This window comes from Cuculus canorus, chromosome 18 (assembly GCF_017976375.1).
Source record: "Cuculus canorus isolate bCucCan1 chromosome 18, bCucCan1.pri, whole genome shotgun sequence".
NCBI classification, from domain to species: domain Eukaryota; kingdom Metazoa; phylum Chordata; class Aves; order Cuculiformes; family Cuculidae; genus Cuculus; species Cuculus canorus.
In genome coordinates, this window is record NC_071418.1 from 13289975 (window position 1) to 13305958 (window position 15984).

Below are 15984 nucleotides of genomic sequence, written 5' to 3' on the forward strand. Positions count from 1 at the left end.
GCTTCATGCCTAAAAATCTTTACTGTCAGAAAAACAATGCCTCTACTTGAGTGAACCTCTGAGGTGGCACGAGTTTTTGGCTGGGACTGCTGCTGACTGAGCCTGTTCCAGCACATCCTGCTGAAATGATGCACTGAGAAGATGTTGCTGAACCTCCATCAGGACAATTGCTGCCAGGTGGAGACTGCTGAGCACTAACTGCAAAGGCTGATTTCAAGATAAGTCTTGGTCTCAATCAGGGTGAACAAGAAAAAATGTATTGCCTTGGTATTGTCTGAAGGCTGCCTTCTGCATCATGACTGAGGGTGGCACCTGGTCACCAGCAAAAACCAGGTGTCAGCTGGTATAAGACATCCAAGAAACTGAGTTACCAGTATTTCTGACCTTCTTCTATTGATTGCATTCAAGGTGGGAGCAAACACAAAGCAAACGCTGTGCCTTCACCTGGAAGAGCCAAGTAACCACGTGCTCTGAGGCTGCTCGTGTGTCTGGGCTGGGCCCAGATGTGTATGAGGAAAGTCTTTTCTTTCCTCAGTTCCCTCTGCCTGTCTCTGACCACCTCCCTGTTCCCGAGTAATGCTGCTGCTCCCAAAGCATTGCTGGACTGTGCCTGACTGTATCAGCTGCCTGAGCTGCTCTGCTCCTTCTCCTCCCAGTAACTAGAGCCTCTGTACCACGGTCTTTATCCTCTGCTGAAAACCCTGCTGAGCCACAGCAAGCTGAGAAGAGACCCACGGGCATGGTAGAGAGAGACTGTTGCCGGCTCTGCCCCACATTTGGTTAATACCAAATTGGGGGAGATATTAACCTTTGTGGGGAAAGGGGTTATGTAAACCTGTCAGTTATGCTATTCAAGCACACAGCAATCCTGTGGACAAAGACTCCTCCACCTGAAATCTGAGAGCCAGCTCAGCCCGTACAAGCCCCGTGTGCATCCCCCCTCGCTAGTCTGACTCTGGAACACCAGGCTTTCTCACAGCTCTTGGGGCCAAACCTCACTTAGCCCTGACAAGCCTCAAAAGCTCTTTCACAGCAAGCCATGCGTGAACTCGACGTCTCCTGCTCCAGCACCTTCTACCTGACTTTATCCTGTGCTGTTACAACAGGCATAACAGGCTTGGACAGGTAGAAGGACACTGGGCACAGCTGGACTTGGGTGCTGGGACTAGGGGGTCAGCCGGAGTACTCTCTTTGCCACAGAGCTCTTTAGCTCGATGAAGAGATCTCTCTTTAGCTTCTCTTTCACTCAAGGCTTTCAAAGTGGTACCACATGGATGCTATCATGATGATAATTAGTCTCTGTCTGAGCCCCCTTGCACTGCAGAAATCCCTGGAGGGTGCGGGGTAGAGTGGGATGGGGTTTGCGGCAGCTGAGCTCTGGTGGTTTTCCCTTTTCCAAGAAGCTTCGTTCCACCCATGAGAAGTGCCAGGCATCAAGGGAAGATTTGTTTCTTGGCAGCTGTTCCTGTTTTGCTCTAGAAAACAGATGCTGTGCTAGGAATGCACCGTGACTAAAATTCCTCTGGGCTGCTCAGGTCAAATAGCAAATAGCAGCAATAGGGGAAATGGGGGCGAGAGAACAGTGCTGCTCAGCAGAGAGCAAACAAGAGGGCTGAGCCCTCTCCTTTCCCTTCCGTCCTTCCCTGAGCCGAAAAGCAGGAGCTGAGGGGTTTGAGAGAGAGGAGGAAGCTGGGGGTTAGCAGGCTGCCTTCCTCCCACCTCTGGCAGCCACACAGCACAGCACGAACGCTTGGCTCTGCTGTACCTGCTGTAGGGAGCTCTGGCATCAGCACGAACGCTTGGCTCTGCTGTACCTGCTGTAGGGAGCTCTGGCATCGTCAGCCTCTTTGCTTTTGAGGTGGTGTCCAATCTCCTTGGAGAACAGACCACGCACTTTCCCTTTGTTTTGCAGAGGGCTCAGGAAAGCTTTCAGGATCAAAGATTTAAACAAGGGGTTTGATGAGCGGTGACAGTTTGGGAAAAAAACAAGCAACAAAAGGTTTTGATACTGTCAGAGAACGTGACAGGCAAGTTCACAGCCCCTACAGGCCTTTGGCTGCTTGTTTTCTTTGCCAAACAGGGAAAGCAATCCTATGCAGTGACAGAATCGCAGGCGGTGACCCTCTGGCAGGCAGGGCAGCACTAGAGATGCTGAAAGCAAGCAGAAAGCCTAGGCAAGAGGCTAGGGAAGCTGGGTACCTTTTTGGGAGGATGCTGTGAGGCATCTGGAAACAGCTCCTCCTGCACGCTCAGCTCCATTCCCTGCATGCTGGATGCTGAAGTTGCTCTCAGGGCATCTCCTCCTGCTGCTCAGGGGCTGATAGGACCTTTGGGGTCAGAGAGCTGGGGTGAGAGGTACAGGCAGCCCAACACCTGCCTCCTGGCCCTTCACCAGCTGAAGGTTCCAGGACTGAGGATCAGGCCACGCTTGCCCAGTGAGGCCAGGGTGGGTGGTTAGCACAGACTGGACTCAACCCTAATTCTCTGACCTCTCAACGCCACTGCGAAACGGGTCGCCCCATCAAAACAGACCTTGCCTTGTTCCCAGACTAAAAAAAGGAGTTGTGTGATAAAAAACTGCAGCTGGTCTCCCTAATCTCCCACCAGTGTCTGCATCAACTGACAAGACAGTGACTTCCTTGATGCCGGGCAATTTATTTCTGTGCACGCATCCAGCTAATCAATTAAGTTTCTCAGCAGCTTCCTCCAGCATTCAGGCTTGGAGGATGGAAGGAATTTGTTATTCTAGGCACTGTTGGAGAGGCATGAACTGTGCTAAAAGCAAATTGGTTGCGCTTTCCAAGTACTGACACTCTTCACTCACAACTTGGCTTTCTGGTCTTCCTCCCTCAAGCTCCCTGCTCTCCTGAGCACCTCTGGGTGCAGCCCTGCTTAGACAGACCTGGCCTGAGGCATGTCTGCTCAGCGCTGTGCTGCACCCTGCAGTGGTGGGGCTGGGTGCTGGGGATGCTCCATGTCCCAGGCAGAGCTATGGGTGTTTGCCTTGGGGTTGGGTCTTTGTACCATGGGTCACTTTGGCTGTTGAAGAGCTCAATGCTGCTGGATTGCTTCTCACCTGCTGCAGTCATGGGAACATGCCGGGGCAGGTTGGTTCGTCCCTTAGTTTATGTCTTCGCTAAAGAAATATTCTCTCTTGATGCTTTTTTTTCCCTTTTCCCATCTTGTTTTCCTCTTTCATTGTTGTTCCTTGTCCTATCCAGGCGTGGTCCTCTGCAAATGAGAGGGAGATGCAATGTGATGGCCAAGACGACCTTGGGCTTTGTGGAGCCAAGCAATGGGCTGAGAACCGAAGTGGAAGGATCCAGCAGGGTGGGTGGAGGCACCGAGAAATCTGGGGTATTTGGGGTGAACTTAAGAAGATTGATGGATAGCTGAGAGGAACTGCATCTCCTGCCAGCTCGGCTGCACCCTGGCTCTCTGCTAGTGGGAATGAGGATGTTTTTTATGTGTGTTTAGCAATGCGATAGTTTAAGCATGAGAGCGGGAGGACTGTCGGAGTCAAAAGGGCTGCAGAGGTTTGCTAGGAGCTCGGCCAGCTGTGTAAAACTCTTTACTCCTCATAGTTTGGCCTGTCGGGATACATGCACGCATCCCCCTGGGCCTAGGAAAACTTGGCCCAAGCAGAGCTGCTTTTGTGCTGTTGGCTCAGGGGTAGAGATGGAATCTGACCTGGCCTGGAGGTGGACAAAGTCCACTAGGTGCTGCCTGGCAGCCTCAGTGATGCCTGCTTAAAGGCTTCCCTGCGGGTTTGCTGCCCCAACACATCATCCTGCTTAGGAATCTCAGCAGAGAGGATAAGGAGGGACTGGGTGGAGAAAATGACCCGTGCTTCAGTGGGTAATCTCTGTCAGCAAGAGGATTTCAGCCACCTCCTGTCCTGTTCTCTATGGCAAAATAACCCAGCGCTAATGGCATTGATTCTGTAGGTTAAATCCCATAGATGTTCTGCTCGGGAAGTAATTTGGTGAACCAGGAAAGAGAACCCAGGATGCCTGCTGTCAGTCTTCTTTCTGAGCCGTTACACAATACTACTCTGGGGTTAGCAAATTAGAAACATCTGGGAATAATCAAAGCTATTTAGGCTCTGGGAACGCATGGCTGGAGAAAGTTTGAAGGAAGCAACTTGAAAGCTCAGCATTGTTAAAAACAGTCTGGAAGCCCTGGAAATTAAAACTAGGGTAACATCTACAAAGAGTGAGGAAATATCAAGAGAAGGATCTAATATCCTCTGAGGAGAAGAGTGGAGCCAGAATGAGTTATAACGCTTGAGCCTCTGCTAAGCTACAGGGCATTAAAACTTCTTTGGAACAAACAGATCTGCCTTTCCTGCGGTTTCCACTGGCAAAGGAGCAGAGGGAAAGACAGGGGTCTGTCTTAAAAACAGCCTAGGGAATGGACGTACGATTTAATGACAGATAATCGGAATCCCTTGTGATGCCCTGTGAAAGCCCTGTGATGCCGATACGGAGCCTGCAGTGAGTGCCCCTGCCAGGCCTGGCTCAGGGAGGTGTGGGGCACATGGCGGAGGTGCAGGGCCAAACTGCAGGGTGCCAGCAGCCAGAGTCCAGCTGGGGCAGGAGGAACGTAACCCACACGCTTTGCTTTCCGCGCAGCAGGATGCACGCTTGGGTTGGCTGATGGCGTTGCCACGGGAGGGGGAATGAGATGAATCATGATTCCTGAGACACGGGAGCCATGGGACCATCCTCTGAGCATGAGCTGGTGGCTGGAAACAATCTCCTCAGGGGTGTCTGGACAGCAATGGGGACTGCGGCGCTCTGCGTTCTTGCTGAGCTACCTATGGCGCTGCGCCTGCTCCTTCTGCCGGAGCCTGGGAGCTGCTGCCCTGCAGGGGCTCAGGGCAAGGCCACGGAGCCAGCTCTCATCCATAGAAATCCCCTCTTTTAGTATCACTGGAGAGGCCAGGCTATTGTTGGGTGATCTCACTTCTGCTGATTTATAGGAGGTTTAGTCTTGAAGGGTCTCTCTCAGTGCTTTCCATTCCCTCTTTTACCACTTTACATCTCCTCCTACTTCTGCCCCTGGATCAGGTGCAAGCCCCCAGCATCTCCAAGAGATGGAAAAGCAGCCTGGGAGTGAGGAGGGTGGGCACACCAGAGGAAGGGCAACTGGAAAACCAGCCACCATGGGAGCTGTGGAAATGGTTAAAGATTTGGGGAGTCCAAATCTGCCACATCTTCCATGACAGTCTGGCCTCCCCTGCATCCTCGTAAATGAGAAACCGCATAAACCTCACACTCTATTATTGCTACAGAGCATTAGAGTCTCTCATTTAGGATAAACATTCTCATCTCCAGCAGAGCATGAATAACATTAAATGAGATAGTTAAAATGTTTCAGGCCAATTATAGCCCTGGTGTAACTTCGGCAGAGTTACACCAGGGATTAATTTGATCCAGAGAGCTCTGCCTCCTGTTCTGAACTGGGATTCCAGAGCGGGTAATTACATCCTGCCTCTCTGCACTTCCTCTGGAGTTTTAATTGGGTTGAATGGACCAAATCTGCAGCAAGTGTAAATCAATGTAATTGAGCTCTCTCTGGAGAGGAACCCTGCTGATTTACACCCTCAAATCTGGGCCAGCCTTCTCCCTTTCCTCTCCACCAGGTTTCAGCTGGGGGCTGCCCGATGGAGAATAGCACAGGCTGAGGTTGGTGCAAGGAAATGGCCCCAACTCAGCCCCAGGCTCCCTGCAGAGGACCCACTTTCTGCTCTTTGCTTCAGAAAGTCAATGAATTTCCAGACTGCTCCTAAGAGCTGAGAGAGCTCTGCCTCTCTGCCGTGGTAGAGCTAGTCAGGTCTGCTCGAGGATGACCAGCCTGTGGGTGTGCAGCAGCCTGCACCCCACTGTACCTTCTGCCAGTAAACCCACCACCCTCCTCACCTTCCAGCCTGGATCCCAGGCCAGGCTCCTTGTGCACTGAGACAGGCAGCTGGACTGCCTCCCTCTTCCACTTCCCAGCCCTCTCAGTAAATCAGCGTTAATGAGGGACATTTGACCCTCTTTTTCCCTGAACAGCCTTAAGAAGCATTTTTGTTCCATGAGATAGTTAAGAAACTTGAAGCAATTTCCTCCCTCTGCTTCTACTATAGTTTTTATGTTGTTTTTTTTCGGTTTCTTTTTTTTTGGTTATTTTTTTACGAAAAGGAAATGTTATAGGGCACAAGCAACCTTTTGGATGCCTTGGAAGTGGGAGCAGGGGAGAGACAGCAGTGTCTGATACAGAGAGGATGGACCAGTCAGGCCAGTCAAGGTGAGATGACCCCAGCCCTGGTCTACTTGATCTGTCAGAGCAAACACGTGTGCAACTGAGACAGGACGCTCAGAGCTGGGAAAGCCACTTGCTGGCTCTAATTAGAAATCTAGTTATGAGGCGTTATCTCACCAAGCTGGAGCCTATACAGAGACATACATCCTCCGTAGCCAATTGTATACAGGGGCGATGGTGGAGGGAAGGGTGCTGGGAACGATCTCCCTCACAGATTTCCAGGACTTTCTGCTGCTGTGTGGTCCTTTTCCCTTCTCACAGAGAAATGATGAAAACAGACAGTCAGATAAACCCTGGGGAGCTAGGCCCAGCAAGGCCCCACAGCTTCATCCCCTTCTCCAGGCTGCGTGAGACTGCTGGTCCCACACCACTCCATCACCCCCAGCTGGGTGTAGCCTACTCACCATTTCATTTCCCTTTTGTTTTTTTCCCAAAGTGTGTTTTAGTGGGAACAGAGATGGAAAGAAGAAGAGCGGAGATGTTTCAATCCTCCCTTCCACCTCAAGCAAATGGCATCTCCTCGGCAGGAATGCAACTGCAGGACTGCATGGTGGGACCACATCCTTCAGCCCTCAGGATCATGAGCATCCCATCCCTTGGAGAACTGCTGGTGACACCATACGTGGTCCATGAGGGCTATCACTACCAATTCTGTGTTTCTTGTAAAGCCAAGGATGGTTTTGGCTGGTGCAGAGGATGCAGTTAACAAGGTTAAGCCAATTCCCACTCCTACCCACCAAGAGCCTTTTGGGACCATCACAAATCTCAGTGCAGACAGCAAACACCTCCTTGCGGCGAGCAGCCCTCCGCAGCCGCTTGCTAAGGGCAGACTCACCCGCTCTTAGCTCAGCTGCTGGCTGCGGTTGATTGAGTAAATAAAGAACATTTCTCACAAAATCCGCCCTCTCAAAGGTCCCCAGGCAGAGAGCTGGCCTTTCTGCAGCTCAGGAAACCTTTATCCCCCAAATCTACAACACCCCCGTGCAGCCGATTTAGCAGGCGATGTTTGCACACCCAGGTTCACAGTGCAGTGACCCTGTTCCCAGCAGCACTGTAACGTTTGCAGGCACCATCTCCAGCTGGCCCCACGTTGTCCTTTCTGGGATTTTTTGTGTTAGTCCAGACAGGGAAAAAGGTCAGAGTTACTGATGGTAAGGTCCAGGCTGAAATCTGGATTTTCCCTAAGCTCAGGGCGACTCTGCCTGAGTTAAGGCAGCAAACTGGGGCTCCAGTTGGCTCCTGTCAGTGGGCTGTGAGGGGCTCTGCTCCCAGTCACCGGGGCTGTCATAGCTCCAGTGTGTGCACGTTTGCCTCAGGGTCCTTTCCAGCCCGTGTCCAACCTTGCCTGAATGCAGATCCTCCTTGTTGCTCATCACTGCCCATCCAGGGCAGAAGGGCTTCAGTCCTGATGCCTCCTCTGCAGTTAAGCCCCTGACCTTCACTTTCCCTTAAATCAATACATAAAAGCTGTGCTACAGCAATACCAGCATGTCAGCAGAGTCCAGGTGATTTCTATCATCTGAGGAGCTGATTCTGCTTTTGAGGCTTCAATCCTGATAAGCTTTTGTCTTTCCAGCCCCCAACCTCTTCTCTGCTGCCTTTGTACATTGTATTCATCATCTGATCCCCCCTCTGCCCCTTCCAGGCATTATTGACTTTCAATCTTGCTTTTAATCTGCTATAAAATGAAGGCAGCTCAGGTAAAACAGCTGTTTTATTCTTCCTTATCATAATATTTCTTTACCAAAAGAAGAAAAATAAATTGTTTGAAGTGAGTTGAGGTTGTAAAGGCTTAATTAAAAATCTTTGGGGGTGGGGAAAATCTATTAGGAAAACTCTGTAGACGTTTGTGAAACTATCACTGGGGAAAACCAAGCGCTGGGAGCCCTTGTCTGTGTGTCTGGCCTTAGCTTATAGCCCCAGGATGGGGAGATATTGCTGCCAGCAGCGGGGAGTATCCCAAGCAGGAGCCACATCCCAGGCTTTTTCCCCACTGCTCTCCTTCCTGCATCGCTGCGTCCTGCTCGTGGCCACCAGCAATGTTTGGCTCTCAGCAATGAGCAAAGAGCTCATTCTGGGTGAAAAAGGAGTGTAGTTGGCACTGAAAATTCGTGCCAGCCATGGGGAGGCCAGAACAACTGTGCCCACAGAAAGGATTGTGCTCTGTAACTGGTTCTTCACTTACCGAGAAAGCGAAGACTTGTCTCCTTCTGCCTCTCAAGTATTGGCAAAAACTTTGGCAACTGCTTTTTCAGTTTGGATGAAGCTGATGTTTGCAAGTCCACCGATGACTGATCAATACACGCTTGATAGACTTTTCCCATCAGAGCATTTATTTTTCCAACAGGACACAGAGTTCTCAAACAAATGAAGGCTTGCACAAGAAATCAGTTTGGCAGCAAGCAGAAAACTGATTGTTTTTTTTTTTTTTATTCTAAAACCAAATTTTTGTGGCTAAATAGAGCCAAAAATATATCCTCCCCCCCACCTTCTCCCAGACACGAGACATCTCTGAATGCCGAAAGCAACTCTTCCCTGCCGCAAATGGACCAAATAAACCCAGCATGAGACTGGTGCATAGTAGAAACAGATGCGTCTCTAATGCTGTCATCTACAGCAAGCTGTGTCTGCAAACTGATCTTTTATTATCATATTTGCAGAGATGGGAAAGCTGCAGAGGGTATGCGGACCCCACGGCTGAGAGCGGGATGCCTGATGACCCCAGACGCACAGGCTGAGTTATGGCTCGCAGAGGGCATCGCTGTGGGGCTGCCCACACTCCCCCCGGGCTCAGCCTTACAAACAGGCAAATTTCTTGTCTGCAGCAGCATTTAACCCGCTGCCTGGTCCCCCCCAAGCTGCAGGAGGGGAACCTGGGTGATGTGGGTCTGTCGGCGTGTGGATTGGTGGTGTGGGGTGTTGTGCCAGGGATTTCGGTGTGCGCTGAGGCTGGGATGTGCTGGGTGCCTGCTGCAGGGCACAGGGGAGCTGTGGGAGGAGAAGGAGCCATGGTTATTCGTTTGCTGAGAGCTGGGACAGACAAGGTTACAAGCTCTGAGGAATCTGCCAAAGGGAAGGCAGGGCAGGGTGAGTTCCTGAGCTGCCCACGGGCATTCAGCAGTGACTTGTAGGCTGGTGGGGAAAGAGAAAAGACAGCCCTGGCCTCGATTCCACCCCGAACTGCATGGATGTGCCCCAGCCCAGGCCAGTGTCTCCTCACCCTTCGACACCAAAGTTTTCTTCCCAGGGCCAGGAGAGCAGTACGAGTTGCCCAGCCCTTGCTGGGAGCCGCAGATTGACAGCCTGGAGGCAGCCCTCACTCCCTGGGTTCACTGTGCAGGACACAAAGCCACATCAGTTCCAAATCCTCACACTGCATCACCTCATGCCCACCCCAGCTGGACCACCACCAGCTCTGCTGCCTTTGCTGTCCCTAAGAGATGCTCCTGGCATCCAGGCAGTGGGTGAGAGGCTGCAGAGGAAGGGCTGGGTCCGCCCTCACCTGGGAACTGGGCTGATATTGAAAGTAATGGAAAAATAGGCTTTTCTCTTCCAATCTAGCTGTTTCAGGGCTCTGTTTTCCTTTTCCCAGAGAAAGCCTCTTTTCTAGAGCCTTCCCAGCCTCACTAGTAGGCAGCGAGCTATAAATCCTGGGTGAAACAGGAAGAAACTGTCATTAAAATGCCTGAGGGGTCTGTGAACAGGACAGAAAGGCAAAGACCAGGCTTTTTAACCCAAGATAGCACTTTCTTTGCAGTCCCACCGAAGCTGTATCTATCCCAGGTAACTGCTACATCCCACCTGGCTTTAGCTCCAAAGTGATGTTACGTGGTGCAAGGGTCGGAGCCAGCCTCTGTCCTGGTCTCTTCCTCTCCCTCGGGGTGCCTGGGGACAGAGGAAACAGGGTGAGATGTGGGCAGTGATACTGATTGCAGGCAAAGCGCTCAGAAACCTTGCCCTCAGTGTGAGCAGAGCCTCTGGGCCAAGTTGGCTTTATAAATGAAAGGAAAGGGTGGCTTTGCATCGAAAGACCTGAGCCATTGATAACAACAAAAACCTCCTTCTCCCGTGTCCCCCCAGCTCTGCAAAGCAGCATGCAGCAGGCAGGGCTGAATGTTCCTTGCGGGGGGACCGAGTACCTCAGCTCAAGTCCCACGAGGGATTGTTGCAGCACAGCTTAGCCTGGAATATGCTGATTTTATCTTTTGTTGTTGTTGTTGCTGTCAGGAAATAAATCATGAAAGTCCTCCATCAGCCGCTCTCTCCACACAGCTGTCCCTTTATCGCAGCCCATCCTTCCCCTGGGCTTTGGAACTGGGTTAGTGAGCGACACGCAGCAGTGGTTGCTTCCCACTGAAATTCATAGAAAGCAGATATGGCCCCTGGGTGCTTTGGAGTGGCCCAGCACGTTTTGGCCCCCATTTCAGCCAGCTCAGAGCAGGGGGGCTGGAGGAGCAGGTGATACCCAAGCACAACCCTCACAGGGCCCAGAGGCTCTGGCAGCATCCCTGCATCCCTCTGCCACGTCAGTGCTTGTGGCTTTGCCTCTTTGCTACCTGGATGAGACTGGATGCCTCTGAACCTCTATCCGCTGCCAAAGTTGGCTGAAGTAAGCCAGCAGGCTCAAACGTCAACTGAGGGAGAAGCCACACGCATGTGTGCATGTGTACACGCACCTGGTGCAGTCGCACAGCGGGTGTTGCCTGTGCAAACCAGGCAGAGACCAGCTTCAACCTGCGATTCGCACCCTTGCTCTGCTTTCAGTGTTATTCCCGGTGTGGCTACACCTGATGACAAAAGGGAATTCGTGCTCGGTGGGTTGAGGGATCAGGTCTTGGGACAAGACTGGTCTCATCCTAGGGAAAATGGCTGAAACAAGCCCAGGAGCCTCCTTAAGATGCCAAAGGAGCCTGCAGAGACCGGAGACATGGGTAAAACCTGTCCCCACCTCCAGATACCCAGCTGGCTTTTCCATTTCTGAAGCACAGCTCCTTTTCAGTGCTAGAATTTGGGGTCACTTTCAACAACTCACTTGAAAATCAGAAGAAAAAGCTGGAGTCGCTCTCTGAGTCACTGCCATGTTGTTACCAAGGACACTAAGGTTCCTGATTTTGAAGAAGAGATTAATTACATTCTATGAATAGGCATTTTATCTGCATTGAAGAGCAGCAAGAGCTAGTTCTTTTAGCGTAGCTCATTATGTGTCGGCAGGTAGTATTGTGACAGATGTAGGAATCCAGTCATATTGTCACTTGGATTTAATCATTGGAAAGCTGTCTTCCCAGGTCAGCTTCTAGTGAGGATTTGTAATACTTACATAGCGCTCGGGGCTGGCTTCTTTATTGCCAGCATCTGTATTCACTCGTCAGTCTCTCATTATGCATGTGCCAGTATTAATTGCATTTAGAAATGAGATTCTAAAGGAGATGTGAGAGCTATTTAGACCTCCATTCAGCTTGAAAGACAGCAGCTTTCTGTGTGACAGCTCTCGAGATGTTCTTGTGCTCGGCTTTCTCTCCAGCTGAAAAGCAGGTGTTGGAGGGAGTTGGTGTTGGAGTCACTGTATCAGCACTGCCTTTTGTGCATGCCCAGACATTTATATAACCAACAGTATAATGACTCCGCAGAAGTGGCATACAATTGACCCTTGTGGTACTGGATTCAAATACAACAAGGCAGAGAGCGGATCTGCTCCAGATACAAGGGGGAAAGTGGTGCTAAGCCTTGTCTCCCATGGAATGATGGGGGGATATTTTCTTGCTGGTGGGGTTGGGGGTGATTTATCAGCTCAGCTGCACTTGCGGCACTTTGGAGCTGTGTTTGTGGCCTTGCTAATGTATTTAAAGTCGTACAGAAATTCAGCTGTCTGTGCATGCCTGCTGTGCGCTGATTGCTTCAGCCCGGAGATGCAGAGCCCTGTGCCGCTGCTGCTGGCTGCCAGCCATGCCTGGGTGGTGGAAATGAGGAGGTCACGTCCTGCTTCCCAGAGGGGACTAAGCTGGAAATTTAAATCCAGATGATGCCAAGCTACCGGCTCTGTTTTCTCCAGCCTGAGGTGCAGAGGGTCGGTTCTCACCTTGCAGCGCAACGTGTGGGGTGCGACCAGGGTCCTTGTGGGGGGAGAGGTTGCAGGCACCAAATGCTCCTTCTCTCCATGGCCCTGGCTCCATGTCCTAAGAAAATAACCCTCGTGGGGCCCAGGGAATCGTGCCCAGCCTGTGGCGAGAGGTCTGAGATAGCAGCAGTGAAGGCAAACCCACATTTTGCTTCCCCAAAGTGCCTCCTTTGATTTGCCATAGTCCAGCCCTGCTCCACAAAGTCCCCAACCTGTTCCCTCTCCAAGAGTTCTCCATGGAAGATGATTCTTCTCGCAGATGTGGCTCTTCCAGCAGGTTCTTTTGGGTGTTCCTTTGGGTTCTTACTGACCTGTGTCGCCCTGCGCTGGACCAACACTGAGACCAAGCCCTGGGCTCCAGGTCAGCAGCATCTCCAGCTCCCTAAGCCCACGGAGCGCACAAGCATGGGTGGTGAGCAGCGGAGGGGTGGAACATGAGAAAGACAAACAGAGCAGACATCAATAAGCAGCCCTGGCCCCTGGCAAGGACCTTCTCGTGAAATGTCACGTAAACCAAAGAATAAATCACTACTTGTTGAGGAAACCCAAGCATGGAAGCCCAGGCGATACCTGTTGGACTGTGTGTCCCTCGACAAGGAGGTTAGTCCAGGTTAGCATTTCAGTTATCACCTCCAGTGAGGGGGAACAGACCCTACAGCCAACGCTGATAGGAGGAAACCCTTCAAACTTCTTTTTCTCAGACGGTGGCAGCCAGCTCCGGGGGCCAAGTCTAACCCCAACCCCCCAGCTGAACCCCTAGCCCTGCCACTGTGGGCCAAGGACAACCTGCACTGTCCCTGGCAGCCCCGAGGCATATAAATAGAAGATGGGACGTGAAGGAGGTCAAGTGAGCAGGGGATTTCGCATAATCTGATCTTGCCTGTGCTGTTCATTTGTGTCCTTTGCTCAGGACGCACGCTCTGCTTCACACACGGGGACATCAGAGCCAGAGGGGCATTCCTGTGCTGAGGAAGCTTTATCCCACGGAACACGGGATGTCTTTTTCTTCACCGTGTGCTGGTTTTCAGGGATGTCTTTAATCCAAGGGTCATCCAGACTAGTACGCAGATGGAAAATTCTGGTCTTTATTGCTGTATGGGGACCTAGTGCCTGCCCAGCTTGAGCCTTATCCTCTAACTCACCAAAATCCGGTTGGATTGAAACCAGATTGGAGCTCTAGAGCCTCAGGTCTGTTCAAGGTCTGGAGGATGCTGCCTGCCCTTCACCATGCCCATCCAAAGCCACAGTACTTCTGCCTTGGTCATCTGTACAACTTCTCCCCAATCCCTGGCCAGCAGCATCTGCTTCTGCCACTTCTCTTTTCCAAAATACAAATGTCTGGAGATGAATTCTCTCCTGGAATAAAGCCATCAGTGGAACTGCTCTGATTTATGCCAGTGCAGAGCAAAGTGAGTAGATGAATGTCCAAAATGGAGCAAGTAGAAAAGCTGTTAATAGCCACTGTTCTTTAATGGTGAGAGCAATTAATCACCCAAGGAACTAATCTAGCAGCATAAAGCTTCTCTGCTGGCTGGTGTCTTTGTCTGTCTGAAGGCCGTGGCAGGGCTCAGAAGAAGCTTCTCCTTGTCATCCAGCCGTGAGTCTCGTGCTCCTCAGGACCCGCCTGTGCCAGGGAGCCCTTGCTCTGAGCCCATCCCCAGGCTGCTGGTGCCAGCAACAGGCACACTCCCTCCCTGTGCTGCGTTGCTGTCTGGCCGGCCACACGATGATGGTGATGATGCTGGTGATGATGGCAGTCAGGTGTGAGATCTGACCACAGGGTGAAGCTGCAGGACCCTGCTTTAGATGTGGTAGAAGGAGTGCTGATGCTGCCAGAAATGGAGAAAGCTACAGCAACCTCAGTGTTCCTCTCAGCCCCAGCTTTTTTTGGCTCCAGACTCCATCCTACCTCCTTCTGTGAGGTTTTGTGCTTTCTCATTGCTTGCTTCTAACAGCAAGGACACGGTGCCCGAGCTACAAAGCAGTCCTGCAGCCCTGACAACTTCTCCCACACCTGCACGACTCGCTTGCTCCTAGCAGGTTGCTGAACTAGCCTCAAAGCTGCCCCACATCCCCGTCCTGGCCACCCTGAAGGCAGCTCTCTCTGGCTCCCAAGGGCAGGGCTTGTGCTGTAGCTGGATCTGCCTCATGCTGCGGCACCGGTGTCATCGCTGCAGGTGACTCGTCCCCAGCCATGTCCCTGTCCTGCCTGTGGCAGCGCTGCCTGCTCCCCCTGATGCTTCCCAAGGCACGGCCAGCTCTGCCACCCTCCCCAGAGCCAGCCTCCACCTCCTCAGCAAGCGCATGTTCGCACAGGCATTTAATGAGTCTTTAATCCAGCAGCTGGGACAGGGGGCAGAGGGGCTGGGGGCATGCAAGTCAGGAGATGCCTTCCCTGCTCTGAGACTTGTTTCTCCCTCTTCTGACTTAATTGGCTCATTAAGTGCCAATTTGACCTCCCCACTCTCAGATGTCTCCAGTCTCCCGTGGTAAAGAGATTTGTGCGTCTCCAGCGGAAACCTCTTCCCGCAGAGTCTGGTGTTGGAGCAGGCGACTGCACAGCCTCAAGCGTGGCTCTGCTGTCACCGAGCTGAAGCCAAGCGACTGCTGAAAGGGAACAAAACTCCCTCCCAAAAGACATGAGGAGCTGCAGGTAGTGGAAGCTGCAGGCATCGGCACCATGCCCACGGCACAGCAGGGATGCTCTGAGCAGGAGCTGACCTTGTGCTCTGGTGGCGGCTTTGTCATTGCCTCAACGTGGGACTGCAGCAAGTCCCTTCCATCTGCTCACTGTCGTTGCCTCGGAGCCAGGATGCATGTGAGTGAGTGTTTGCATGGACACGGAGCGCAGCAGGGCCACGGCTGCGGGGTGGTGGCTGCTGGCTCTTCTGAGAGCTGACATCTAGCTGGTGTTGTCAAGCATCCTCTGTACCCAGACCCTCATCCAACCTCCCAGCACTCCAGGGGTGGAGCAGGACCTTCCCAGGCCTATTTCATGCCAGGTGCAGGTTTGCTGGCTGGGTGCTATTGGGTGTCATTGACAACCTGGCGATGTCCCCACAGCCAAAAGCTCTGCCTCAGCTGAGGCATGAAGAGCAGGAGGCAGCCAGGCTGCTTGCCTGGATGGGTAGCAAAGTGCTGAACTCTTCCAGTTGGGAACCGCCTTGGTCAGCGCATGTAAGGGCATCCCAGGAGCTCAGCCCTGTCCCTTTGCACGAAAAGACAACAAACCAATCCCACATTTCCTCCTTGCTCGCACAGGTGCCATGGGGAGAAGGTGACCCGCTGAGGATGTGCCCTGCCAAGAATATCACAGAAGGCTTCCCTCTGCACAGGACAAGGGAATGTCTCCTGGTGTCGCCCTGAGGACCAAAACTAGGAGGAACCCAAATATCTCCAGGGATGGGTCTTAGGCTGAATAGTGAGATCCTCTACCCTAGACCCACCCCTGACCTTCCTGTCCTCGGCCTTGGGGCCCCGAGCGGGTGGAAAGGGAACGGGAGAGGACGTACGGTTCGACTTTGTTGAAGAAGCGGCGTCGCAGCATCATGACCAGTGTG

General features: G+C 52.2%; 2 long non-coding RNA genes across 4 annotated transcripts; one reads left to right on the top strand and one right to left on the bottom strand.

Moving 5' to 3' along the window:
* The first annotated feature begins 993 nt into the window (after positions 1–993).
* LOC128853984 (uncharacterized) lies at positions 994–6880 on the top strand. The gene is made up of 3 exons (XR_008452859.1): positions 994–1125; positions 3222–3330; positions 6746–6880. It is a non-coding gene; the product is annotated as an uncharacterized LOC128853984 (long non-coding RNA).
* On the bottom strand, positions 1115–15694 carry LOC128853982 (uncharacterized). 3 transcript variants are annotated; one of them, XR_008452857.1, is made up of 7 exons: positions 10449–15694; positions 10111–10194; positions 9530–9641; positions 8495–9297; positions 3077–3231; positions 1815–2327; positions 1115–1765 (listed from the first exon to the last, which is right to left on the bottom strand). It is a non-coding gene; the product is annotated as an uncharacterized LOC128853982 (long non-coding RNA). The 3 variants fall into 3 exon arrangements; XR_008452856.1 differs by having other exon boundaries at positions 1115–1475; positions 2200–2327; positions 6714–9297; XR_008452855.1 differs by having other exon boundaries at positions 6714–9297.
* Positions 15695–15984: the final 290 nt, after the last annotated feature.